This window comes from Balaenoptera ricei, chromosome 9 (assembly GCF_028023285.1).
Source record: "Balaenoptera ricei isolate mBalRic1 chromosome 9, mBalRic1.hap2, whole genome shotgun sequence".
Taxonomy (NCBI): Eukaryota; Metazoa; Chordata; class Mammalia; order Artiodactyla; family Balaenopteridae; genus Balaenoptera; species Balaenoptera ricei.
In genome coordinates this window covers 16,832,053-16,858,338 of record NC_082647.1, presented here as the reverse complement: position 1 = coordinate 16,858,338, position 26,286 = coordinate 16,832,053, and the positions used below count along the sequence as shown (strand labels likewise).

Here is a 26,286-nt window from a genome sequence, read left to right as displayed (position 1 = left end):
TCCTTATAAAAACCCCAGGGGAATGTTACTATTAGTATATCCCTTTTACGGATTAAAAATACGAGACATAGAGCAGTTAAATAATTCTCCAAAAACACAATGAGTGGCACAGATACAAGTATATGTTTAAAAAAAAGTGTTTTCAGTGATGACCTGGAAGAAGAAAATGGGCATTATTGCTGATTGCTTGCTAAAAATGCTGTTTCCTTTTGCAGCTCCTCTCCAAAAGGCCACAGTATCATGACTTTTGTTGAACATGGTAGTTCAGTTATTCATGGACTCTATTTTATTCAAGTTTGAGAAAATATTCATTAGATTTCATTGGCATTTTGCTTTATTGCTCTTTTTGGAATGTGTAGCCCTGTTTTATTAATGATATGAAAGAATATTATGATATGAAAGGCATTAATGATATGAAAGAACAAAATAGCAGCAGATCACTGGGTTTTCTTCTTCTCTATTGCTGGCCAGGAATTCCTTCCCCTTTATTTTTCTGCTTCGGGATGTCTATGTGGTTTTGTTTTGTTTTGTTTTGTTTTAAAGATCCAAGCAACTCCCTGGGTTTATGGAGGCTTAATAGTCAGAAATAATGGAGAAAGAATGGAAAATGTGAATTCATTTTCAAAAGATCACCTAAGAGAGAAGAAATGACAAAATCAGATATTTAATGTAAACAGCCAAATGCTGGGGGAGGCTGAGGTCAAGACTGGACAGAGCTGTCTTGCTTTTCTATCATGTATCTTATAATCTCCCAGTGGTGGTGGGATGTGAGGGTGTGGAGGCTGAAGGTAGAGCCACAGGATATAATGCGTTATTTCAGGATGACTTCAGTCAAGCCAAAAAAGTTTGTGCCACATCCTGCTTGGTGATAGCTATGAGCTAACAGAAAGGGCAGACCCTTTCATCTACATAATTTTCATTTATCAATGAATTTATATTGCTGCATAATTATTCATCTTGATTGTCATCTGATTGTCTTTCCCCGCCAATAAGATGGGGAGCTTATAAAGGACAGGGACAGTGACTTTTGCTATTCTGTATTCCCTTTGACAGCTAGCAATGATGGCCTGGCGTCAAGATTTGAACTGAACTTAATTGGATATATCAATTAAGATTTCAGCTTTTTTCATTTGATTACCGAAGGTGGATGAAAGAAAATGTAGCCTTATAACGTATGGTACACTGATGTTATCTTTATATACACATACTTTCACAAAAGCAAGTCTTGTTCTCAACTATACTTTAGAATCATATCATTGTATCTTTATCAGTTGGGACTAGTACCTAAAAATAATGAGTATTCTTCTTGGAATGGATTTCTCATAAGACTGATTTAACACAAAAAGTTTGTATCCTGATTTTTTTCATGGAGATCCCAAATTCCATAAAGCACCATAAATACTTTGTAATCTAATGCCTATTAGTCAGAGAAACATAGGCATTGACCCTTGTATAAAATAAGAAAGAAAAAAATTACCTCTTCCTCTTACACATTTGCCAGTGTCCCAAAGAAATAAATAATCCGTGAATAGTTCAGCACGATTATATGTTTACAAAGCACAGAGGATTTATTCTAATATTTTCCCACCTGGAAAAACTGGGCTTAAGCATCTTCAGCAATCAAAAAGCAACACCGCGTCCTTCCCAATATGTCATGTCACCTTTACAGCAATCATACTTGCAGGAATGGGACTGGGTGGTGGTAGTAACTGTAAACGTTCTGATGTAGAAATTGCAGATGGAGAGCTCGGCTCTGGGGATGGACGTGGAAAGGAGCAGAAAGGAGCCTGGAGAAAAGGCTGTCATATTTGCTCGGAAGAACCGCCAAATCAGAGAGCAGAGAAGATTTCATTGGAGGAGCAACTAATCCTGTCATATTGAAAGAAAATTGTAAATGTTTTCCAGAAATTGTCCGCCCATTGCAGCTAATCGAACACACACTCACGAACACACGCACGCTCTCTTGTTACACCAAAGGTGCCCGGGCGCAGAGACCCGCTCCAGCGAGTGCGCGCGTGCACACATACACACGCGGACACGCACACACAAACACGAACGCACACACGCTCCAGCCTGCGGGTTGGCCAGAGCCTTGAAACTGCAGATTCCACTAGGAGATCGCCAGAGGAACCGAACTAATTAGTAATTAGTTGCCCCTACACTAATTACTACTTCCCTTACTTCCCCAAGCACTTCGGTGAAGAAATGAATCCCGCCCAGCTCGCCAGTCCAGCCAGGTCTCTGTTCGGTCTTGCTCTCCAGTCTCAGCTTCTTCGTGAAAGCCAGGTTTGAAACTCCTTTTTTGCTTCTCCTTTGGTGTTTTGGTGTGGAGGGCGGGGGCAGTGTCACTTTAAGTCCAGTCTACACCGCAAAGGGGTTTCAGACTCGTCAAGCGACTGGGACGGGTGTGGGGTGCGCGACTCTGCTAGCGCGCGCCCGAGCCTCACAGCTCTGGCCCGAGCCTTCGGGTCCGCTCTCTCCCCGCCTCCCCCGCCCCACCCCTCTGGGTGTCGCGGCACCAGCTAATCTTTTCCTTTTCGCTTGCAAGATCAAGGGAGAAAGCAAGCCGGCGCCTGGCCTCGGACTCTGAGCGCAGCGCAGCTCGCTCCCTGGCCGGTGAGCCCCGAACCCGCGAAGGGCTCCTCCACGCTGCTGCCAGCCCACACCAGGGATATTGCAGCCCGGGAAGGCACCTGGAGCTAATCCGGCGGCAGGTAAGGACAGCGCACTGCTCAGCTCTCTGCTTGCCAGCGCCAGGGACCCTGGCACCGCGGGGTCCCTCCCAATTGCCAGGAGTGGGCGCGGAGGGGTCAGGTGTTAGGGAATTGGAGAATTCCTCCACAAGTGCAGATCCTCGAAAGGAAACTTTGGTTTCTGGGGCTTGGAGAACTGAGGGCAGCGATGGCGGGTCTGGAAAGAAGGGGCAAGAGAGGCAGAGCGCGGGACAAGGATGCGATTCCGCGGGTCACTGAGTCCGGAGGAAGGTGGCAAAGGTAGCCTGGGGGCCGCGCCGGCCGGGGCATCGCTCCCTCTCCCAGCCCGCCATTCCCTCCACTGTCACCCGACTCCCTCCTCCTCCCCGACAGGCTGTCAAGGAAAAGACGGGAGAGCTTCGCCCTCTCCTGCCCCTCACGTTCCTTCCAGCCTGGGGTCTGGCCACGTCTCCCAGGCGTTTGGGGTGGAGGCCCAGCTCCTCTGGCTCCATATGGTCCCCTGATTCCGCCTTCTGAACTGCCCTTTGGGCGCCCGCGCCAAGTCGCTGGAGACAGGCTTGGTACTGCGGTCCAAGGAGCATGGCCAGGGGGCAGGGGAATAAGAATGAGGAGAGGGTCCCAAGACAGAGGAGGAGGAAGCTTTCTGCAACCCCATCCCATTTCGGCCCGCACACGAGGTCGGCTGTCTGCCTCGACTTGAGGACAGGGTCTCAGCTCGGAGCCCGCGAGGTCCCGGACCGTGCCTGGGCTTTGCCGACAGCCACCTCACAATGGGCTCTGGGCCACCCCGGCGGGGTTCGGGGTCACAGATTGCGAACAGCTGCACCCACAATGTCCCTCGCAGTCCACACCTGAGGACCCGGGTGATCGCAGATAACTTGTAGCTCTTGGAACCTGCTAGGTGCGGTCCAAGCCCGAGCAGGGGAGATCGAGCAGAAATTCCACCTGTGCGCTCTGCCCCGCGCCCCTGGGGCGCCCCCCGCGGGGCAGGAGGCTGCATGCCTAGGAGAGCTCTTAAGAGGTCAAGATTCAAGATTCCCCGAAATCACTGACTCGGAAAGCAGCACACACCCACTGCCTCAGCCTCCTTCCAGCGCCCCCATCACTTTCTCTACCCTCCTGCCCGTCGCCGTCTTCGAGGCTGCTTTGTGCCACAAAATCGTCCAAAGGAGCGTCTGCTGAGCTCACCAGACCCAGGCCTTGAGACCAATGTTGCCTGTATGGAAATATCTCTGGGGAGTCGCTCGGGACGGAGAGGCGGGAGGAGAGCAGAGAAATGGAGGTAAACGCTTAAGGCAAGCAGAGCTGTCCGCTGACATCTCACCCGAGCTGCCCGACCGTGTCCTTAGTCAGTTCACGGCCACGGCATGTCTGTGACGGAGGCCACCAAGGGCTCCAAGTCGGCCAGCCCAGGCGCGGCGAGCCCATCCAGAGCACGGCGCCTCCAGGTCCTCAAGCTCCGGAATCCCCTGCATTGACTTTCTAGTTCCCTTTCATCTTTTCTTTTTTTGGTTTGTTTTGCTTTTCGTGCTCTTTTTCTTAGCGCTGGGTGGCAGTGGGTTCGTGTAGTTTGCCTGTCCCCTAGTACACGCAGGCAGCGACACAAACACGCATCTACATGCTGTACGGCACACCCGCCCGCGCTCCGTCACGCAGCCCCCAGCTCGACCGCCCTGAGTGCCTGCAGCAATGGCCACCTCCAGAGCACGATCATGGCCGTGGCCTTGGCTCCTCCGAGGGCTGGGCCAGAGGAGAGGGGAGCCAGCGCAGATTGCAGAGAGAAACCGTGGGGCAATTGGAAAGACCTGGGAAAAACTTGAATTTGGGTTGAGGGTGGGGTGAGGGGAGATACTGAAGGGAAAAGGCCCCCAGCGCTCGATCTCTGGCTGCGGCTGCGCAGAGCATTAAGGGACCCGATGCTGCGGCGCCCCAGACCCTCAGCGATTGCCTCGGGCAGAGCCCACCCTTGGGGGGGCAGCCTTTCTCTGGGGAAGTTCAGATGGCCAGGTCCTGGAGTGGACCAGCACCTCACTTCGCTCCAGGCCATTCAGGTTTACCGGTCTTGAGAGGGCTCTGAAAGTGAGGCAGCTCATAAACTCCAGCTATTCAACCCGGCCTTGTGCCCCAAAGGCCCCCCATTGTACTTTGTTGGCAGTCTGTATATATGTATGCATTTTTGGCAATATGTATAGCAAGGAGATATATAGAGTACATTTTCCTTGATAAGCAAATAATAAGGATGATGACACACTTAACAAACTGCAATTAGGGGTGTGTGTGTGTGATCTTCGGGGTGATAACAACAAGGTCATAATCATAGAAGTAAACCAGTTGATCACAGTAAGAACTGTATTAGGCTGCAGTTCAGAAAGCACACTTTTGAGACTCTTGGAAAATGGATGGAAAAATTTTGTGCCAACAATGTTGCAGCTTTGCAGGATTTGGCAGCTAAGGATTCAAGAAGTAATAAGTTAATGCCAGGTGAATTTTTATTGTTATTACTGCTATTAGTAATGTGTCCAGTTGTGGCAGTAGGATAAGCAACTTCTATTGACTCTATATGCTTTACTAGGCTAAACAATTATGCCAATTAAAACTGAAAAGTAAAACTTGACCCTACAAAGGCATGGAAATTCCAACCACCTCAGCTTACTGTTTTAAAACTCTGTGAATGAAATGGGGCGGGAGTGGGGTAAAGTCCGTGGACCCAAAACTTAAGGGTGAGCTTCCTGACAGATGCTTGGTCTTCCTACAAAAGAAAGGTGTGTTTGTTTATGTAAGTGTCTGAGGGTGTCTGGGGGTGGGGGGGATGGAGTGAGAAAATAGGTCGATTTGAATATCCCTATCCTAGTTTAAGTTCAAGAGAACCACAGAATGTGTTTTTAGCTCTCAGCTGACCTCAGGGATGGATGTACAAGAGACTAGCAGTCAAACATTGATAAAAATCCCTTTGGAAGGAGTCCCCCGGTATGTCAACATAGGGGGCAGAGATTGCTATCTTCACATTTAAAAACCACATTGCTCCAAACATGATCCTATCCCCTTCTTTGCCCAGATAACCCCCAACATCAGGCACTTGGATGTACATTCAGTGGCAGTTTTACAATTCTGATTTCAGGGTAGCCAGCCCCCAGGGCCCAGGGCACAGGAAGAGGGAGGGCAGCGTCAGAGTTTTGAAGAAAACAGCAGACCACAGCCTGCCGGCTCACAGGGAAGGCAGGGCACCCACTTCAGTGGAGGAGGACAGCAGGCTGATCAGGAGACACCTGGCTCTCTGACCCACAGCAGGGAGCAAAGTAAAGCAAGTGCAAAAGAGGAAGAAGAGGGGGCAATAGAATAAAGGAATCGAAGAGGGAACGGGTGAAGAAAATGAGGGCGAGGATCTGCGGGCATGCCGTTAACAGCCACTATAATAACCTCCATCACCGATGTCAGTTTTTGCAGTATGCCCGTGAGAGAATGCCCATGAGTAATTGTCTAAATATGACCACTCAAACCCCACTCTTACTCTTATCTTCATCTTACTTCAGTTTACTCAGTAGGAGTAATGTCAGTCTCCAAGAGACTGACAGAAACATTTTGTCACACAGTTCCCTTGAGGGACCTGGTTTTCTTCATTTAACCTTATATTTGAGTTGGATTGGCATTTTATGATGCAGACCTGTGTTGTTTTCCTCAGTGGACTCCTCTGTATCAAACACTGTCAGTATATCCTCCTCATGACTGTTACCACCTGGCTTTCATTCCCTGTCACCTGTCCCCATTTTGTCTACCTTTGGTTCATCGAGCAGATGTTGGGACTGCTTTCCTTCGAAGGTGTCAGAGCAAGTGTACTGACTGCATACCCCAAAGCTCAGCTTGGTCACATGGCAGTAGTGGTGGTGATAGTGTGTGTTTTGTGTGGGACAAAGGAAGCAGGTCGTTTTCCTTGGAAATGCGTTTTCATAGAGTGTGTTCTAAGTCCCTGAAAGTGTCTTAAGCACCTCACATATGTTATATCATCTATTCTGTCAGGGCTTTATCCCCATTGTTTAAGATAGTGTCTGGCACGTCCTAGGAGTTTATTAAATATTTGTTGAATGAGTGAATAGATGAATCAGTTTTCTCATTTTCTCATTGCAACAATCCTATGAAGTAGATGTTATTGTCCGCATTTTACAGATGAGGAAACCAGCATTCAGAGGGGTCAGGTAATGGCCCGAGATCACACAGCTAGTAAGGTGCAGCCCCTGGATTCAAACATAAGCCTGTTGGACTCCAGTCTTCGTCTTATACTGTGCTGATGAATAGCTGTAGTGCACATTTTCCGCTATGTTTGGGGAAATCACAACTGTGGTATTCAGAGTTCAACAATGTGCTCCCCATTCTTTTAGTTCAACTCTGCATATTCTTGTTGTGTCCCCTCAACCCTAAGCAAGAAAGATTCATCGCCAACTAGATTCTTAGTTGGCACAAACTGCTTGTTCTGATTAATCAGTGACTGCCTCTGGTAGAGGGAAACAGGGGCAATGAAATCACCTGATGTTTTGGCTGATGCTATTTTCACCTATAGCGACACTGAGATTTTCTTTTGTCTGGTGCTAAAGGATGAAAGAGAGTTTTGATATTATCCAGTTTAACTCATGTTAAGCATTGAAGTGAATGAAGAGGTTTTCCCATTGTGATGCAGCTAACCAAGGACTGCCTCAGAATACACACATCCCAACTTTCCATCTAGTTGTCTCTCCAAATGAGTTCCTCTTTCTTTGTATTAAGATTGCTGGTGCTTAAGGTTCTAAGTTTGAATGGCAACTTCTGATTTTAGTTAAGAGTTGATCATCCACCTTTGCTTTGAAAGGCATGATGTGACTTTGTGAGCCTGCAATTAGCAAAGTGTGAGGCATGTTCTGGCTGGTTTGCCTCCTTCTACACTTGATATATTCTTGTCTTACTTTATTTCGTTTCCCTTTTTCTGCACACATGTTCAAGCTCCTTCTTTTATACTGTGACCTAAATATACAATCATCTTAACTGGTGCGGTTACCATGGTAATGTTTCATGGTAGATAAGGGTACACCCTAAAAAATCAGTCTCTTTCACTAGCAGTGCCATTCCTTCTTTGTTTTTCCCCCTCTCCCAAATCCAGGCAGTCACTGAATGGCGCCCTCTGGTGTTCGGTAACAGGAAGCACACTACTGTGGAGAGGGCAAGAACATTTTTTTAAAGTTTGAATTTCAATTTCAATGATAATTTGAGGTAGACAAAAGCAAGAAAGACTCTGAATTAGTATGTTTTTAAGAAAAGAGATTAGTAGGAAACATTCATTGCCTGTGCATATTAAGTGCTGTTTGCTGTGTAGAATTCTAGAAGATTATGGGAAAGGGGGGATATTTATACCCTTCTGTGTTTAACATTATTGTGAAAATATTTCTATAGGAAACAAAGAGTTTTGTTGTGGGAGACATTGAGATATCTCTGGAAGAAGAAGCTAATGGAATGTTTTCTATGTTTAAGTCTTTAAATTTCAAAATGGAAGGGTTCTATCTTTAGAATGGGAACATTGGGGTTTTTTTTTAACTTTTTATTTTATATTGCAGTATAGCCAATTAACAATGTTGTGATAGTTTCAGGTGCACAGCAAAGCAACTCAGCCATACATATACATGTATCCATTCTCCACATTTGTTCTTGCTGGATAAGATATATAATAGTGATAATGATGATGATAATAATAATGTGTATGTATAATTTGTTGTTTTGTTATGTGAGAAACTTAGAAGTTTTGCTCTATATTATTGTGTGAATACCAATCTGCATATTATTATTACTCACAAATTAGAAGTGAGGTTGATATGCTCTAAACATGTCTTCTTTCTTCCTCACTCCAGTTCTACTGTCACCATCTAATGGTGTCATCAAGTCAAACCTATCTCTGAGACTTGTCTGGAATTCATCCCCTCCTCTCCATCCACACAGCTTTTTTAGCTCTTTAGCATCTCTCACTTGAACTACCACCAGAGCCTTGTGTTTCTATGGTCTCCCACCTCCAGTCTTTCCCTAGTGCAATCTATGCCTCACACTGCCAAAATAACCTTTCTAAAATGCAAATCTGAACATGTTATTCTCTTGTTAAAAATTCTTTATTATTTCTCAGCTGTCTAGGATAAATTCTAAAGTCAAACCCACATGAGATCTTCCATAACTGATCAAAGCCTTTATGCCAAGCCCTATATGTTAGCCATTTCTCCATTCCCCCTACACAAAGAGGTATTAAATATAAACAGCTTAGTGTAATGACTGTCCCAGAGTAAATACAAAATAAATATTGGTCAATATGCTTTTTTCTCTTTATTCTTCTCCTCTTCTTCCTCCTTCTCTTCATCTAATTTATTATTAGTATAATACTAATAAGCAATGATAAATATCACACTTATACTAGTCATCCCCCAAACGAATAATAATCGGTAAGAAAAGCTATGGTGTGGCAGATATTTTGCTAAATATTTAACATCCTATAATCTCATTTAATTTCCCACAGTCAGGTACATTGCATGACACAGTCTGTGTATTCATTATGTGTTTGTTACGTTGATATGTATAGTCAGTATAATAATAATGACGTTTGGAGCATTTAATAGTCCCAGCCAAGTTCCTTGGAAGATGAAAACTAGGGTTTTTCACTTTAAAGAGCTCTCTGGGATTGGCAGAATTGTTTTCTTGGATATTAAGATGAACTATTTACAAAAAGGTTAACCTGTAAGACTGCTAAGCAAGTTGAACGATTTTTACCTGGTGCTGGTAATGGGGCACGAACTGGAACTTGTTAGGGATGCTGATGATATCTAAGATGAGAACAGAGGCCATATTTGTATAAATGACAGAAATATACATTTCAAATGTGTTAGAAACAGAGCTTTATTAATATGGAGCTTTATTTTTCCACAATGTTTTGTATAGATAATAGGTAACCCTAAAAATATGCATAGTTCCCCATTCCATTTTATTGTATCAAAGAAGTTATAGGCATCTCCATAGGTCAAATACTAAAGTCAAATTTTCAGACCATGGCTAATGTGCAACAAAAACAAAACTAAAGATCAGTGTTTTTAAGATCAGTGAAAATAAACAGCAAATCATGTGGTAGCAGGGCAGTATTTTGATGTTATCTGTGTTTACTGGGTTCAGTAAAGCAGAACTTCTTTTTTCTGAAGCTGAGGACCCTATACACCCTTGAATGTTGATCTCATGGCAGGACTGGATCTACATTTTCAGCAGTCAACATTCATAGTCATCAGGTATAGTGTTTTAAATTACCAGATTCTGAATTATTTGAATCACTATTTAAAAGTCTTCTAAGAAGTCTTTTAGAAGAGGTTTATTCACAGGTTGAGTCCTTGAAATACTCTATTCTTCTTGTAAAGATTTTGAGTCAGCAGATCTGGGCTCAGACACAGGAATCTGTATGTTTAGCACTTCATGTGATACTGAGGTGGATAATCACAGGACCACATTTTAAATAATACCAGATAGAAGAATTGGCATCTAAAGGGCATTGGAGAAGAATGAAGATTAGATGTTCAACCCATGTTGCTGCCAGTATCATCAAATGAGTTTTCCACCTTGTGTGGGCCATCGAGACTGAGAGCTTAGTTGTGGCCAGAGACTATCTGACTTTTCAGTTACAGTTGATGAGTAACAATTCAGGAGAACATCCATAGATAAAGATACGTCTCTTCCATGTCATGTGACACTGATACCTATTTGTTTAGATGGGGTACAGTCCCATATGCATACCTTATGTCCTTAGAGTTAAATCAGTCCTGGCTATTTAAGAAATAAGCACTTGATTTCTTTTCTATGCCTTGTTTCATTTTCCCTGTCCATAATTCCTCTTTCTCTCTGATACCTTCTTGGGAAGATATCGTCATGGTTCCAAAGCTCCTCTGTGTACTCTCCTATCTGGTGTTCTGTCTAGGTTTTCATTACTAATCTAGCTGGACCGAGCACCTGGCCCTCTTCCTCTTCCTCTCTCCCAGCTCTAGTGGAGGAGTTCTAGTGGAGGAGAGTGGGGGAATTGTCATAAATGTTAATAAGGATACATTTCGCTGTTACTTTTGCAAAATGTTGGTTCGCTGTGATGATCCCCAGTAACAGGCTGATAGAATACCTCCTCTAGGAAGAGGAAAGATGATGATTTCTCCTGATGTTATTGCTCACCCTTGGTCACGAAAATGTCTTCCACTTCAGTAAAACAAAGAAGCTTTCCCTTACCTCACCAACTATGCCAAGCCAGTAAACAAGATGAAATAATATAGGAAGACAAGCCTATTATTTCTTGATTATTTAATTAACTAACTACTAAGGAGCTCTTAAAAGGAGTGAAATGGGGAGCTAAAGAATTACCTAAAGGCTAATTTTTCCTACTCTTTATAAAAGCTAAGCATGGAATAATTTGATTGGTAAGGGAAGAACATAAATTTCATACAATTTCATATTGTTGAACATGATAAAGGTTTTCTAATACTCTGTGCCCCCCTCTGCCCTGCCACCATATAACCAGCATGAAAATAGGAAATGATAGGAAAACTCTACTTAATTGTGTTCTTTGGAGAGCATCAGAACATTTGGTTTCATTTTAGGGAGAAGATGAAGAGCAGCCCCAAGGCCACAGTGTTTCCCAGATCTGCCTGCTGTTTTCTTGCTTCATCGTCAAAATTACTTTGCTATCAGATTTTATCAGTGGTGTGGGCAGTTATGTCTTCACATGTAAGCCTAAATATTACAGACTTATTTTCTCCCTTTATACTGTGTGCTGGGAGTACTGAAGGCAGGGAGAGCCGTGGATGATGTAGGTTTAACTTCTGTTGTCTCTGGCTGATGGGTGTCATCCAAGGAGTCACAGTTTTGCGTTTGTTTTGAAGTGAGCATGATGGGATATTTTTCATGACTGAAGGTTTCCATGTTAGGGAAAATTTCAGAATTTTAGATGAGATGCCCTTCTTTGACAATACCAATGACAATTAAAAACAATGAAATCATAGCCATTCTTTCTTGCGTGTCTACCAAATTTTAGGCCCTGTGCCATTTCTTTACATATACTATTCCTATACCTCACGCCAGTCCGATGTGGTAGATGGTTGTTTTTTCTTTCTAAGCGCGGAAGTTGTTGCCTGTGGACACTAAATAGCTTGTTTAGGTCTAAGAGTGAGTTCATTGCTTTGAGCATCAGTCTCACATCTAAAGTCAAAGATAAGTTTTAAAATTTTGTTTTCTGGGGTTTTTCTGTTTTGTTTTACTACCATAAGCAGTTTCTTCAAAGGAATATCCCATTATGTTATTTGGCATCTAATTTTGATAAAGCCAAGGAAAAAGAGAGAGAGAAGAAAAAGAAATAGAGGCACATCAAACTTTGAGTTCAGAAAATGGAATCATGAAAACAGAGTTTATATTGGAGGAATCAGTCTCAAGTAGATTTAGAGTCTGTCTTGGCCACTCACCTCCTGGCTTAGTCTGATAATAGGCTTCAAGTTTGAAGGTGCTTTTTCCTTCATAGTCCCCTGTGAGCTCTTTCTAGGCACAAAGGGGAAAAGAGTCTCAATAAGGCTTCCAGGTATGGAATTGCTAAGGCATAAAATTTGATTTCATGAGTATAAAATGTATATATGTTGGAACATTTTTGTTGAATATGAAAGCACTATGTGTTGTTAAAATATTATTTGATCTTCTTCTATTTCCTGTTGTGCTATCTATTCCCTTCCTCTACAAAACAACTGCTATGACTTAACATTAACCTCTGCATTGAGGACATAAAACAAAAGGCCAAAGGAGCTAGTTATTCGGAGGGATGAACCATCAGTGGATTAATTCTGTTCCTGTTTACATGTCCACTGTCAATTCTAACTATTTGTTTGTATGTCCCAAGTCTCCAAGAATCATTAGTGTCTATTGGTAAATGATAAAACAAGCTAATTTTTTACAATTAATTGAAATTTCACACTCTTACATTTTGATATCAGTCAATATTTTTACATACTGACACTTTTAATCAAGGATTATCTTTCACAAGGGAGCAACAACCGGGCCCTAATTAATTAAACTGATAATTGTTAATCTCCCTCACAGTTACATAACACATTCTTCAAGAAATTCACATCCTTAGCATTCCTCTTTAAACTTCTCCTATTTAAAAGGAGATTCCTTGGCTTCTATCTCTGTAAGAATTTACTAAAAATTTACATTACTTTTATTTTCAAGGAGTGATATAGAAAAGAGGTCATATTTATTCTCCAGCAAGTTTCCATATTCAAACAAAAAAAAAATGACATCTTTCTATCACTTAAGTGTTCAGATTGAATCCCAGGAGTCATTTTCCTGGAAGAAACAGGTTGGCAAATGTCTCCCCTTTGATGTTCACTAGCTTATTTTAGCTTCTTTATCGCAATGTGAGTTCCCGTGATCCGTTCCTCTTGGATCTTTCTTCGGTTTCTCAATCGTCAGCTACATAATTGCTCCTGCCTCTCTGCAGCTTTTTCAGTGCACAAGGTTTGTTATATTTTCCCCTCTGATTTAGTCCCATTATTTTAGTAGATATTGAATCTAGAGTGCAGGCTATAATTGGCAGCCCTGGTCTCTTCTCCTTTAATAGGTATTGCTCCAATTCCTATATTTTGGCACCTCTTGGCATGAGATGCACTTTTAGAAAAAGTTGATGGTGACTGTAGATCCGTTAGCTGATTTCCCTAATACTTAGGAATTGCAGATCATTGAAATCACTGTGCCATATACCGGTCAGATTTTCTAAAGGTCGTTATCCCTGTTTGCTTCAATTAATTAAATTAGTGTGACTTATTCATTCCCCTTGCAGCAAATATTTGACTACTTTTATTTTATTTTTTTTAATTTTAATTTTTATTTTTTTTAAAATTAATTAATTAATTAATTTATGGCTGTGTTGGGTCTTTGTTTCTGTGCGAGGGCTTTCTCTAGTTGCGGCAAGCGGGGGCCACTCTTCATCGCGGTGCGCGGGCCTCTCATTATCGCGGCCTCTCTTGTTGCGGAGCACAGGCTCCAGATGCGCAGGCTCAGTAATTTTGGCTCACGGGCCCAGCCGCTCCGCGGCATGTGGGATCCTCCCAGACCAGGCCTCGAACCCGTGTCCCCTGCATTGGCAGGCAGACTCTCAACCACTGCGCCACCAGGGAAGCCCCTATTTGACTACTTTTAAAAATTATTTTTTTCTCCCAAACTCCCATGTGCTCTTATTTTAATTTTTCAGTATAATTGAATATGAAATGATACCAATAGATCAGTTATCTAAAATTCAAACTGATTTTTTATTACTCTGTATAATTATTGAAAGATTACTTTTCTTGCTGCTCTAGGTTTTTTTGTTTTTGTTTTTGTTTTTTAAGAACAGTTTTAGGTTCACAGCAAAACTGAGTAGAAAGTACGGTGAATTCCCATATACCCCCTGCCCCCATACACTGACAGCTTCCCTCACAATCAACATCAGGCACTAGAGAGGTACATTTGTTATAATGGATGCACTGACATTGACACATCATAGTTACCTGAAGTTCCTAGTTTACAGTAGGGTTCACTCTTGCTATCGTATGTTCTAAGGGTTTTGACAAATGTGTAATAATATGTATCTACCGTTATTGTGTCATAAAGAGTAGTTTCATTGCCCTAAAAAATCCTCTGTGTTCCCCCTATTTATACCTCTCTCCCTCCTAATCTTTGGCAACCACTGATCCTTTTACTGTCTCCATAGTTTTGCCTTTTCCAGAATGTCATTTAGTTGGAGTCATATAGTGTGTAGCCTCTCCAGATTGGCTTCTTTAACTTAGTAGTATACATTTAAGTTTCCTTCATGTCTTTTCTTAGCTTGATGGCTCATTTCTTTATAGGGCTGAATAACATTCCATTACATTCGCTTTGCTTTGGTATTTTCATTAAATCAGTAAATGTTTTCTCTTGTTCCTTGAAGATAAATTTTAGCTAAGCATTAGAGAAAATTTTTTTTCATTTCATTATATATATTATTTTACTCTTGTATTGGATTTTTCCTAATCTTACATTTCCATGTTTTAAAATTCTTGGATTTTTCAATAATAGCCACAGAACTCATGCTCTGAATATCTTAATTCTATCTTTTTCTTCTTCCTTTAACCCATCAAATCCCTATTTCAGAACTTAGGGAGAAAAGAGCATCATCAAGCCATCTTGTGGTTTTTATTTAACTATTTTTATTTCCCATTGTTATATATTTCACAAGGTTATTTTTTGTAATTCAGGCAACAAAAATCTTTCACCTCACTGTTGAAAGACTTAAATGGTTTGTTTATCCAGTGTGGGCAACTCTTCTGCTCCTTTGAGTCTGTAAATATGAGAAGAGGGAAGAAAGGACATCACAGAGCTGTTTCTTTTCCATTTCTCTTTCCCAGTTGATCTTCTAAGCCTCAGCAGTCTCGCTCATGAAGAAACTAAGAAGAAAACCCGAGAACTTACCCAAGATACTTTTACTGACCCTTAATGGAGCATAAACTTGATTTGTTTTACCAGTAGCAGTCAGAGCATTCTTAATTTATTTGAAAAGTAAGACAAGTCCTAAGAGGCCTTTTAAATTTGACTTTTAATATCTTTGCTTGGGCATACTCTTTGACTTGAACATGTACCTTCTATTCAACTCCTTTACACAATGAATGAAGTTGTCATTGATATTCTCTGGTTTCATTAGAAGAGACAGCCTCCAAAAAGGCAGGATTTGTATTTTGTTGTTTTTAAAGTTCTTCTTCTCATGACTGAATCTTATGACTGGCTCTATGCTTGGCACATAGCAGAACTTAATATTTTTAATGATGATTTTATGCCATTAGTCTATTAAACATCCACAATTTCTTACTACCCTAATCTGCTTCTTCTGTTCATTTCATAACAGCAAGTCATCATTTTCCAAAATAACACAAAGAAACTCTCTTTCCAGGTAAAATTTTCCTTTCGAAATAAATCTTCTCTTCTGACAAATTTTCCCACTTTTGAAACCAACACTTCATCTAACCATGAGCAAAATTTTCCATGGACTACCTTTGTAGGTATATAGTAGTATTATTACTTTATTTAAGCTGAATCTAATTAATAACTAGCACATGAACTTGTTTTTTTAACATATTTATTGGAGTATAATTGCTTTACAATGGTGTGTTAGTTTCTGCTTTATAAAAAAGTGAATCAGCTATACATATAAATATATCCCCATATCTCCTCCCTCTTCCGTCTCCCTCCCACCCTCCCTATCCCACCCCTCTAGGTGGTCACAAAGCACCGAGCTGATCTCCCTGTGCTATGTGGCTGCTTCCCACTAGCTATCTATTTTACATTTGGTAGTGTATATATGTCCATGACACTCTCTCACTTTGTCCCAGCTGACCCTTCCCCCTCCCCATGTCCTCAAGTCCATTCTCTACGTCTGCATCTTTATTCCTATCCTGCCCCTAGGTTCTTCAGAACTATTTTTTTTTTTTTTTTAGATTCCATATATATGTGTTAGCATACGGTATTTGTTTTTCTCTTTCTGACTTACTTCACTGTGTATGACAGACTCTAGGTCCATCCATCTCACTACAAATAACTCAATTTCTTTCGCTTTATGGCTGAGTAATATTCCATTGTGTATATGTGCCACATCTTCTTTATCCATTCATCTGTAGATGGACACTTAGGTTGCTTCCATGTCCGAGCTATTGTAAATAGAGCTGCAATGAACATTGTGGCACATGACATTTTTTGAATCATGGTTTTCTCAGGGTATATGCCCAGTAGTGGGATTGCTGGGTCATATGCTAGTTCTATTTTTAGTTTTTTGAGGAACCTCCATACTGTTCTCCATAGTGACGGTATCAATTTATATTTCAACCAACAGTGCAAGAGGGTTCCCTTTTCTCCATACCCTCTCCAGCATTTATTCTTTGTAGATTTTTTGATGATGGCCATTCTGACTGGTGTGAGGTGCTACCTCATTGTAGTTTTGATTTGCATTTCTCTAATGATTAGTGATGTTGAGCATTCTTTCATGTGTTTGTTGGCTATCTGTATATCTTCTTTGGAGAAAAGTGTGTTTAGGTCTTCTGCCCATTTTTGGATTGGGTTCTTTGTTTTATTGACATTGAGCTGCATGAGCTGCTTGTAAATTTTGGAGATTAATCCTTTGTCAGTTGCAAATATTATCTCCCATTCTGAGGGTTGTCTTTTCATCTTGCTTATAGCTTCCTTTGCTGTGCAAAAGCTTTTAGGTTTCATTAGGTCCCATTTGTTTATTTTTGTTTTTATTTCCATTTCTCTAGGAGGTGGGTCAAAAAGGATCTTGCTGTGATTTACGTCGTAGAGTGTTCTGCCTATGTTTTCCTCTAAGGGTTTTATAGTGTCTGCCCTTACATTTAAGTCTTTCATCCATTTTGAGTTTATTTTTATGTATGGTGTTAGGGAGTGTTCTAATTTCATTCTTTTGCATGTAGCTGTCCAGTTTTCCCAGCACCACTTATTGAAGAGGCTGTCTTTCCTCCATTGTATACTCTTGCCTCCTTTGTCAAAAATAAGGTGACCATATGTGAGTGGGTTTATCTCTGGGCTTTCTATATTCTGTTCCATTGATCTATATTTCTGTTTCTGTGCCAGTACCATACTGTCTTGATTACTGTACCTTTGTGGTATAGTCTGAAGTCACGGAGGTTGATTCCTCCTACTCCGTTATTCTTTCTCAAGATAGCTTTGGCTATTCGGGGCCTTTTGTGTTTCCATACATATTGTGAAATTTTTTGTTCTTGTTCTGTGAAAAATGCCATTGGTAGTTTGATAGGGATTGCATTGAATCTGTAGATTGCTTTAGGTAGTATTGTCATTTTCACAATGTTGATTCTTCCAATCCAAGAACATGGTATGTTAGTTTCTGCTTCTCCATCTCTTTGTAACCTCTTTAATTTCTTTCATCAGTGTCTTATAGTTTTCTGCATACAGGTCTTTTGTTTCCTTAGGTAGATTTATTCCTAGGTATTTTATTCTTTTTGTTGTAATGGTAGATGGGAGTGTTTCCTTAATTTCTCTTTCAGATTTTTCATCAATAGTGTATAGGAATGCAAGAGATTTCTGTGCATTAATTTTGTATCCTGCAACTTTTCCAAATTCAGTGATTAGCTCTAGTAGTTTTCTGGTAGTATCTTTAGGATTCTCTATGTATAGTATCATGTCATCTGCAAACAGTGACAGCTTTAACTCCTCTTTTCCGATTTGGATTCCTTTTATTTCTTTTTCTCCTCTGACTGCTGTGGCTAAAACTTCCAAATCTATGTTGAATAATAGTGGTGAGAGTGGGCAACCTTGTCTTGTTCCTGATCTTACTGGACATGATTTCAGTTTTTCACCATTGAGAACAATGGTGGCTGTGGGTTTGTCATATATGGCCTTTATTATGTTGAGGTAAGTTCCCTCTATGCCTACTTTCTGGAGGATTTTTATCATAAATGGTTTTTGCTTTTGTTTGTTGGAAGATTTTTAATCACAGTTTCAATTTCAGTGCTTGTGATTGGTCTGTTTATATTTTCTATGTCTTCCTGGTTCAGTTTCAGAAGGTTGTGCTTTCTTAAGAATTTGTCCATTTCTTCCAGGTTGTCCATTTTATTGGCATATAGTTGCTTGTAGTAATCTCTCATGATCCTTTGTATTTCTGCAGTGTCAGTTGTTACTTCTCTTTTTTCATTTCTAATTCTATTGATTTGAGTCTTCTCCCTTCTTTTCTGGATGAGTCTGGCTAATGGTTTATCAATTTTGTTTATCTTCTCAAGGAACCAGCTTTTAGTTTTATTGATCTTTGCTATCATTTCCTTCATTTCTTTTTCACTTATTTCTGATCTGATCTTTATGATTTCTTTCCTTCTGCTAACTTTGGGGTTTTTTTGTTCTTCTTTCTCTAATTGCTTTAAGTGTAAGGTTAGGTTGTTTATTTTAGATGTTTCTTCTTTCTTGAGGTAAGACTGTATTGCTATAAACTTCCCTCTTAGAACTGCTTTTGCTGCATCCTATAGGTTTTGGGTTGTCATGTTTTCACTGTCACTTGTTTCTAGGTATTTTTTGATTTCCTCTTTGACTTCTTCAGTGATCTCTTGGTTATCAAGTACTGTATTGTTCAGCCTCCATGTGTTTGTATTTTTTACAGATTTTTTCCTGTAATTGATATCTCGTCTTATATCTAGTCTTTTTCTGTAATTGATACCTAGTCTTATATCTAGTCTTTTTCTTATCGGAAAAGATACTTGATACGATTTCCATTTTCTTAAATTTACCAAGGCTTCATTTGTGACCCAAGATATGATCTATCCTGGGGAATGTTCCATGGGCACTTGAGAAGAAAGTGTATTCTGTTGTTTTTGGATGGAATGTCCTATAAATATCAATGAAGTCCATCTTGTTTAATGTATCATTGAAAGCTTGTGTTGCCTTATTTATTTGCATTTTGGATTATCTGTCCATTGATAAAAGTGGGGTGTTAAAGTCCCCTACTATGATTGTGTTACTGTCGATTTCCCCTTTTATAGCTGTTAACATTTGCCTTATATATTGAGGTGCTCTTATATTGGGTGTATAAATATTTACATTTGTTATGTCTTCTTCTTGGATTGACCCCTTGAACATTATGTAGTGTCCTTCTCTGTCTCTTGTAATAGTCTTTATTTTAAAGTCTATTTTGTCTGATATGAGAATTGCTACTCCAGCTTTCTTTTGATTTCCATTTGCATGGAATATCTTTTTCCATCCCCTCACTTTCAGTCTGTATGTGCCCCTAGGTCTGAAATGGGTCTCTTGTAGACAGCATATATACGGATCTTGTTTTTGTATCCATTCAGCCAGTCTGTGTCTTTTGGTTGGAGCATTTAATCCATTTACATTGAAGGTAATTATCGATATGTATGTTCCTATTACCATTTTCTTAATTGTTTTGGGTTTGGTATTGTAGGTCTTTTCCCTCTCTGTGTTTCCTGCCTAGAGAAGTTCCTTTAGCATTTGTTGTAGAGTTGGTTTTGTGGTGCTATATTCTCTTAGATTTTGTTTGCCCGTAAGAGTTTTATTTTCTCTGTCGAATCTGAATGAGATCCTTGCTGGGTAGAGTAAACTTGGTTGTAGGTTTTTCCTTTTCATCACTTTAAATTTGTCCTGCCACTCCCTTCTGGCTTGCAGAGTTTCTGCTGAAAGATCAGCTGTTAACCCTATGGGGATTCCTTTGTATGTTATTTGTTGTTTTTCCCTTGCTGCTTTTAATATATTTCTTTGTATTTAATTTTTGACAGTTTGATTAATATGTGCCTTGGCGTGTTTCTCCTTGGATTTATCCTGTATGGGACTCTCTGTGCTTCCTGGACTTGAGTGACTATATCCTTTCCTATATTAGGGAAGTTTTCAACTACAATCTTTTCAAGTATTTTCTCAGTCCCTTTCTTTTTCTCTTCTTCTTCTGGGACCCCTATAATTTGAGTGTTGGTGCATTTAATGTTGTTCCAGAGGTCTCTGAGACTGTCCTCAATTCTTTTCATTCTTTTTTCTTTATTCTGCTCTGCAGTAGTTATTTCCACTATTTTATCTTACAGGTCACTTATCCATTCTTCTTCCTCAGTTATTCTGGTCTTGATTCCTGCTAGAGAATTTTTAATTTCATTTATTGTGTTGTTTATCACTGTTTGTTTGCTCTTTAGTTCTTCTAGGTCCTTGTTAAATGTTTCTTGTATTGTCTCCATTCTATTTCCAAGATTTTGGATCATCTTTACTCTCATTACTCTGAATTCTTTTTCACGTAGACTGCCTATTTCCTCTTCTGGTGGGTTTTTACCTTGCTCCTTCATCTGCTGTGCGTTTCTCTGTCTTCTCATTTTGCTTAACTTACTGTGTTTTGGGTTTCCTTTTTGCAGGCTGCAGGTTCATAGTTCCCGTTGTTTTTGGTGCCAACCACCAGTGCCTAAGGTTGGTTCGGTGGGTTGTGTAGGCTTCCTGGTGGTGGGGACTAGTGCCTGGGTTCTGGGGGATGAGGCTGGATCTTGTCTTTCTGGTGGGCAGGACCGCATCCGGGTGTGTGTTTTGGGGTGTCTGTGACCTTATTACGATTTTAGGCAGCCTCTCTGCTAATGGGTGGAGTTGTGTTCCTGTCCTGCTAGTTGTTTGGCATACAGTGTCCAGGACTGTAGCTTGCTGGTCATTGAGTGGAGCTGGGTTTTAGCATTGAGATGGAGATCTCTGGGAGAGCTTTCGCTGTTTGATATTACGTGGAGCTGGGAGGTCTCTGGTGGACCAATATCCTGAACTTGGCTCTCCAACCTCAGAGGCACAGGCCTGACACCCAGCTGGAGCACCAAGACCCTGTCAGCCACATGGCTCAGAAGAAAATGGAGAAAAAAAGAAAGAAAGGAAGAAAAAAATAAAATAACATAAAATAAAATAACATAACAAAGTTATTAAAATAAAAACATTATTAAAAATAAAAAACATTAAAAAGTAATAAAAAAATGAAAGAAAGAAAGAAGAGAGGAACCAAACCAAAAAACAAATTCACCAATTGTAACAAGTGCTAAAAACAAAAAAACAAAAAATACGGATAGACAGAACCCTAGGACAAATGGTAAAAGCTACGCTATACAGGCAAAATCACACAAAGAAGCATATACATACACACTCACAAATGAGAAAAAGGAAAAATATATATATATATATCCAGGTACGTAGGGAGTTTCTTGCCTTTTGGAATGTCTGAGGTCTTCTGCCAGCATTCAATAGGTGTTCTGTAGGAGTTGTTCCACATGTAGATGTATTTCTGATATATTTGTGGGGAGGAAGGTGATCTCCACGTCTTACTCCTCCACCATCTTGAAGGTGTCATTTTGCCTTATATGCCAAGCATCCTGCTGAGTATTAAACATGTCTTATGTCTTCTTTCATATAATCAGCCCAACTGCTAGAATCCTCCTTTACACTTAATCATCTGTCCCTCCAAGTCTGGCACAGCGTGGCAACTCTCTGCCCTGTTGGGAGGACGAGTCAACAGCAGGGTGGATGGAAAGAGTGACACAACTGGGCTGACGCCCTCCCCACCAGCCACCCACGCAGCCCAGGGCTGGCTGGGCCCTCTCATTGGTGGGGGCTGGGGCTGGGGCCACAGTCTCCCTGGCACGTGCGCACACACATGCCAGTCACGCCTATGGCTGGGTGGCCCACGGACAGGGCGCAAGCACTTTTCAGCAGCGCGGTAGCTGCGCATTTGCTGGGCCTCCTTCTAAGGCTGCCGCTGCCATCCCCACCCCCCACCTCCCCCGAGCTGGATGATGGACTCTTGAAAAAAGCTACATGAACTTTTAAAGGGACCCATCTTGATGGTTATTATGTGTAGAGTATGTTGAAACAAATTTTAGCTAGCACAGATCACATATGATTTAAATACACCATTTTTTTTTTCACACTAGGATGGACTTACAGTACCACTGACTCTTTCTGCTTGACTCCATGTACAAGATATATGACCAAAGATGGAGAATGATTTACATCATGAAATGGAGTACCATTCTGCATACCTTGCCATACTGTATAGCCTTGGTCTTATGCATAGAATTGGAGTATGCATTTATTTGTTCTTTTATTCATTTATTCAACAAATATTTACTTAACATGTACTTTGTGCAAATCACATTGCTTATGCCCCCACTATCCCTCCTACCCGACCCCTCTCTATCATCACACAGGAATACTGCTAGGGGAAGGTACTACACTCACACACCCGCTTTTACCCCGTGCCTTACTCAAGCTTAGCATTCTCTCATAGCAACACTGCTGCAGCCTCAGCAGTTATAGTGGAACTGTGCTCCCTGGCAGCCTGAAACTTCCACTGGCCTTCACCACCAACTAGAGAGCTTAGTAAGAAAAGGCTTGGATGTCTTTCCCTGACTTGATGTTCCAGTGTCCCCCAAAAGGCATACTCCACTGTCAGGCAGTATAAAGTAGTGGTTAAGAATATGCATTTTGGAGACCATTGTACCATTGCTAGTTTACCTTTAGTTCCTTCAAATTCATAGAGTCAAGAGTTTAGTGAAGTGTTCAACATTATCTAGTCTTATACCTTTATTTTACAGTTAAGGAGACTGTGAGCAAGAAACAGTAGTGAGTTGTCCTGTGGGTGACAATGATTTAAGGTGACAGAGCCAGGATTTGGGGCCTGAACATCTTGATACCCAATCCATTTTCAATTTCATTACCCCATCATGACTACCCCTGTGAAATGTTCCATGTGATTATTTTTAATCCTTGAGTTTAATTCTTTCTAAGAAAGATCTGAGCTATATAATCCCCTTGATAGTCTTTCTCATTTGTGTGGGACTTCTGATTCTTTTTCCATCTCCCCTCTTCTGCTTCCCTGATGTTTTGCAAAGGGGGTCTCATGATTTAGTGGTAAGATTTTGTTGGAAATGCTGAGGTTTAAACAAGAGTGAATGTCAAAACTTTAATGACAGGTATGATACGGGGGCCAACCTATCATAATAAGGACTGACCATTATGTCATTCTTCTGGGTTCTTGCTGAGAATCAACCCTGGTTCAATGAGCTACTTCAATCTTGAAAGTATCTACTTTCTTGCTTTCCAGAAGCTTTGGAGATCTCATCTATCCATTTGTGCTACTGAGCTGCATGTAAATAGAGTTTTCATTACTCCTTGCAGTTATCGATTTGGACCAATATTTTTTAAAATAATGTTGATGCTCATCAAACGATATCAACTCAATCTTTTAACTTTACATAACAAAACATACTTGAAAACAAATTACACAATGCATTTTTTCCCTGGAGAGGTATGGCAAATTTTAAAAAGCAGAGGGAAATATGATAGATAAAACCTTTTAGAAATGACATCGAAATCCACCTCTTTATTCTGTTTCTCCATTTTGTGAGGTCATTAGGAAACTCAATTGTCACTCTCCTGCCAAATTGGCAAAAATTGTTCATGCAGTATCTTTAGTGTAAGAAAAAGAGACAAATTGGAAAGCTGTAGTTTGATGTCATCTCTCCTAATTCTGTCCATGTACTTTTTTTCCCAAATAGCAGATTACTTCATCCTGAAGTCTTGATAACCATAAATGTAATCAGCTTTTCCACAAATATTTTCAAAATGAAATGCCCATTGTTTTGGTTGTCTTTTTGCTTTGTTTTATATCAGAGGAAAATGGAGAGGAGAAGCAATTGGAGATGAGTTAAGAATTGGTGTTGTCTGGGACACCGAGTATTTCATGGTCCAGAGAAATTCACAATGAGGTGACAGAATGCTCTCTCAGACCACTGTCACTTACACTGGAATGTGATGTGCTCCTGGGGAATGTTGGGAAGGCACTTGCAAAGCTATTTTAAGAGGCGTTTGAAACTGAGAGGACAAGAAAGTTATAGGAGAACATGTCAGAGCCTTGTTTGTAAATACTGTATTCTCTTTAGGGGTTACTGAGTGGCAAAATCAAAAGGGTTTTTAGCCAAGAAATAAAGCTGCTTATCTTGCCTCACTAGAAGAGAATTCCACACAAATGAAGACCTGAAATTTAAATGAAACATTTCAACAAAAATCTCAGGAAATCATTTCGTTTGTTTGTTTGTTTTATTTTTCTCCAATGTGAGCTCCCAAGCTTATCAACAAGCTGGTGCCATTAGCTGGTACCAGTAAGTAATCCATCAGAAGACAAATGAGACTTTGTTTTCAGTGAAACTGTATTTGAGGAGACTGAAAGCTAATTTGCCTCCACCTTTTTAGAAAATGTTTCATTCATCTTCATATAGGTTCGGAGAAAAAAGATTTGGATAGGGATGGCAATCCTTCTTTGGCAGATTGCACCCCCTTAACGATGGAGGAAAGGGAGAATCAATCGGACCCCAACGTTTTCTACCTTCTCTGTCTGTGGAACACCTGTGGGTTTCAGAGAGGGCTGGATGGAAGACAGCTTGCTCAAAAAGATGAGCTGATGAGCAGGACTAGGAATTCCCTTCGACTCCACCCCTCCCAGAAAAAAGCTTAAATCCCAGAGATTTTATATATATACATATATATATATATATATATATATGTATATGTATTCATGTAAAGAGGATATTATCCGTATTTAAAACTGAGAAAAAACAATCCATCGCTCATGTCAGTGTCATTCTCATTCTGTATTTAAAGCTTACTTTTCTATCTCCCTTCAATATTATCAGTTATTGTATAGAAAGCACATGTAAGTGCTTTGTAAGGGACAGGTATTGATACAGTGGAAATACTTGTTTATTCATTTATTGTTCAACATTTACTGCAAAATTAGGTACTCTGTTGGACATCTAGGATACAAAGATGAATAACCAGCCCTTACAAACTATCCTTGGAGATGAGGTGAGGAATAAACAATCATACACAATATATGGGTACTGTAATAGAGATATTAGGACTCCTGCAACAGTAGAGGAGAAAGGTGGGACTAACCCAACCGAAGCTTCATTTAATAGGACATTTAAAGAGTGAGATGCTTTTACTGGATTAAGGGGGAATGCCTTAGTCAGCTTGGGCTCCTGTAACAAATATGTATCATAGACTAGATGGCTTCAACAACGAATATTATAATTGAGTACTTATTGTATATAAGATATTTTGAAGATATACATTTACATAAAATGATTATAAATATGTATATGTAAGGTATGAAGAGAATAGCTGTACTTTACTGTAACTTATCAAGCAATGGCTATCACAACAGAGTAAAGAAAAAGTATCAAAATATGTAAAGTACACATTGGGAGGTCAGAAAAAGAATAGTGTGGATTTGAGCAAATAACCCCTTATATTTGCATGTCTTTAGAGTTCCCAAAGCTCATCATTGCATTGTTTTAGAGCAGCCTCTATCTGTTTCTGTACTGCCTCTAGCCAAGAATGGTTTCTGCATTGTTAAAGAGTTGCTAAAAAAAAAAAAGAAGAAGAAGAAGAAGAAACATGAGCAACAGAAACCAAATGCAGCTTTCCATTTCTATAATACTTACTGTCTGGCACTTTACAAAAAAGTTTTCTGACCCTTCTTTTAGAATAAGCTTCACAGATACTTGTATTGCTTCTCAAAGTGTAACTACTTCTACTTAGTTGGAACTAAGGCAAAATGGGTGAAGCATAATAGCCTAACATCATGTAGTTTGGGTTAAGGAAACTTGATTTGTTGTAGTGGCTCTAATTGATAAATTCTGTATTCTTTTGTCCCATGTATATACACCTAGTAGATCAGGTGTCTCAGTTTGGGTTTCGGAACACATGTCCATCTCTTCATCTTTGTGCTTGATTCCTACTCTCTCTTTTTTTTAATTAATTTATTTATTTATCTGTTTATGGGTGTGTTGGGTCTTCGTTTCTGTGTGAGGGCTTTCTCCACTTGTGGCAAGTGGGGGCCACTCTTCATCATGGTGCGCGGGCCTCTCATTATCACCGCCTCTTTTGTTACGGAGCACAGGCTCCAGACGCGCAGGCTCAGTAATTGTGGCTTGCGGGCCTAGTTGCTCCGCGGCACGTGGGATCTTCC

The 26,286-nt window shown here is 40.5% G+C and overlaps 1 protein-coding gene across 1 annotated transcript in view; it reads left to right on the top strand.

The window, feature by feature from the left end:
- Window positions 1-1,982: 1,982 nt before the first annotated feature.
- The window catches only part of CHRM2 (cholinergic receptor muscarinic 2), a 156,622-nt gene continuing 132,318 nt past the window's right edge, over window positions 1,983-26,286 (top strand). Inside the window, exons 1-2 of the mRNA XM_059932636.1 lie at window positions 1,983-2,286; window positions 2,549-2,714. The gene's annotated coding sequence lies outside the window, so the exon portion shown is untranslated. The remainder of the gene's footprint in view (window positions 2,287-2,548; window positions 2,715-26,286) is intronic.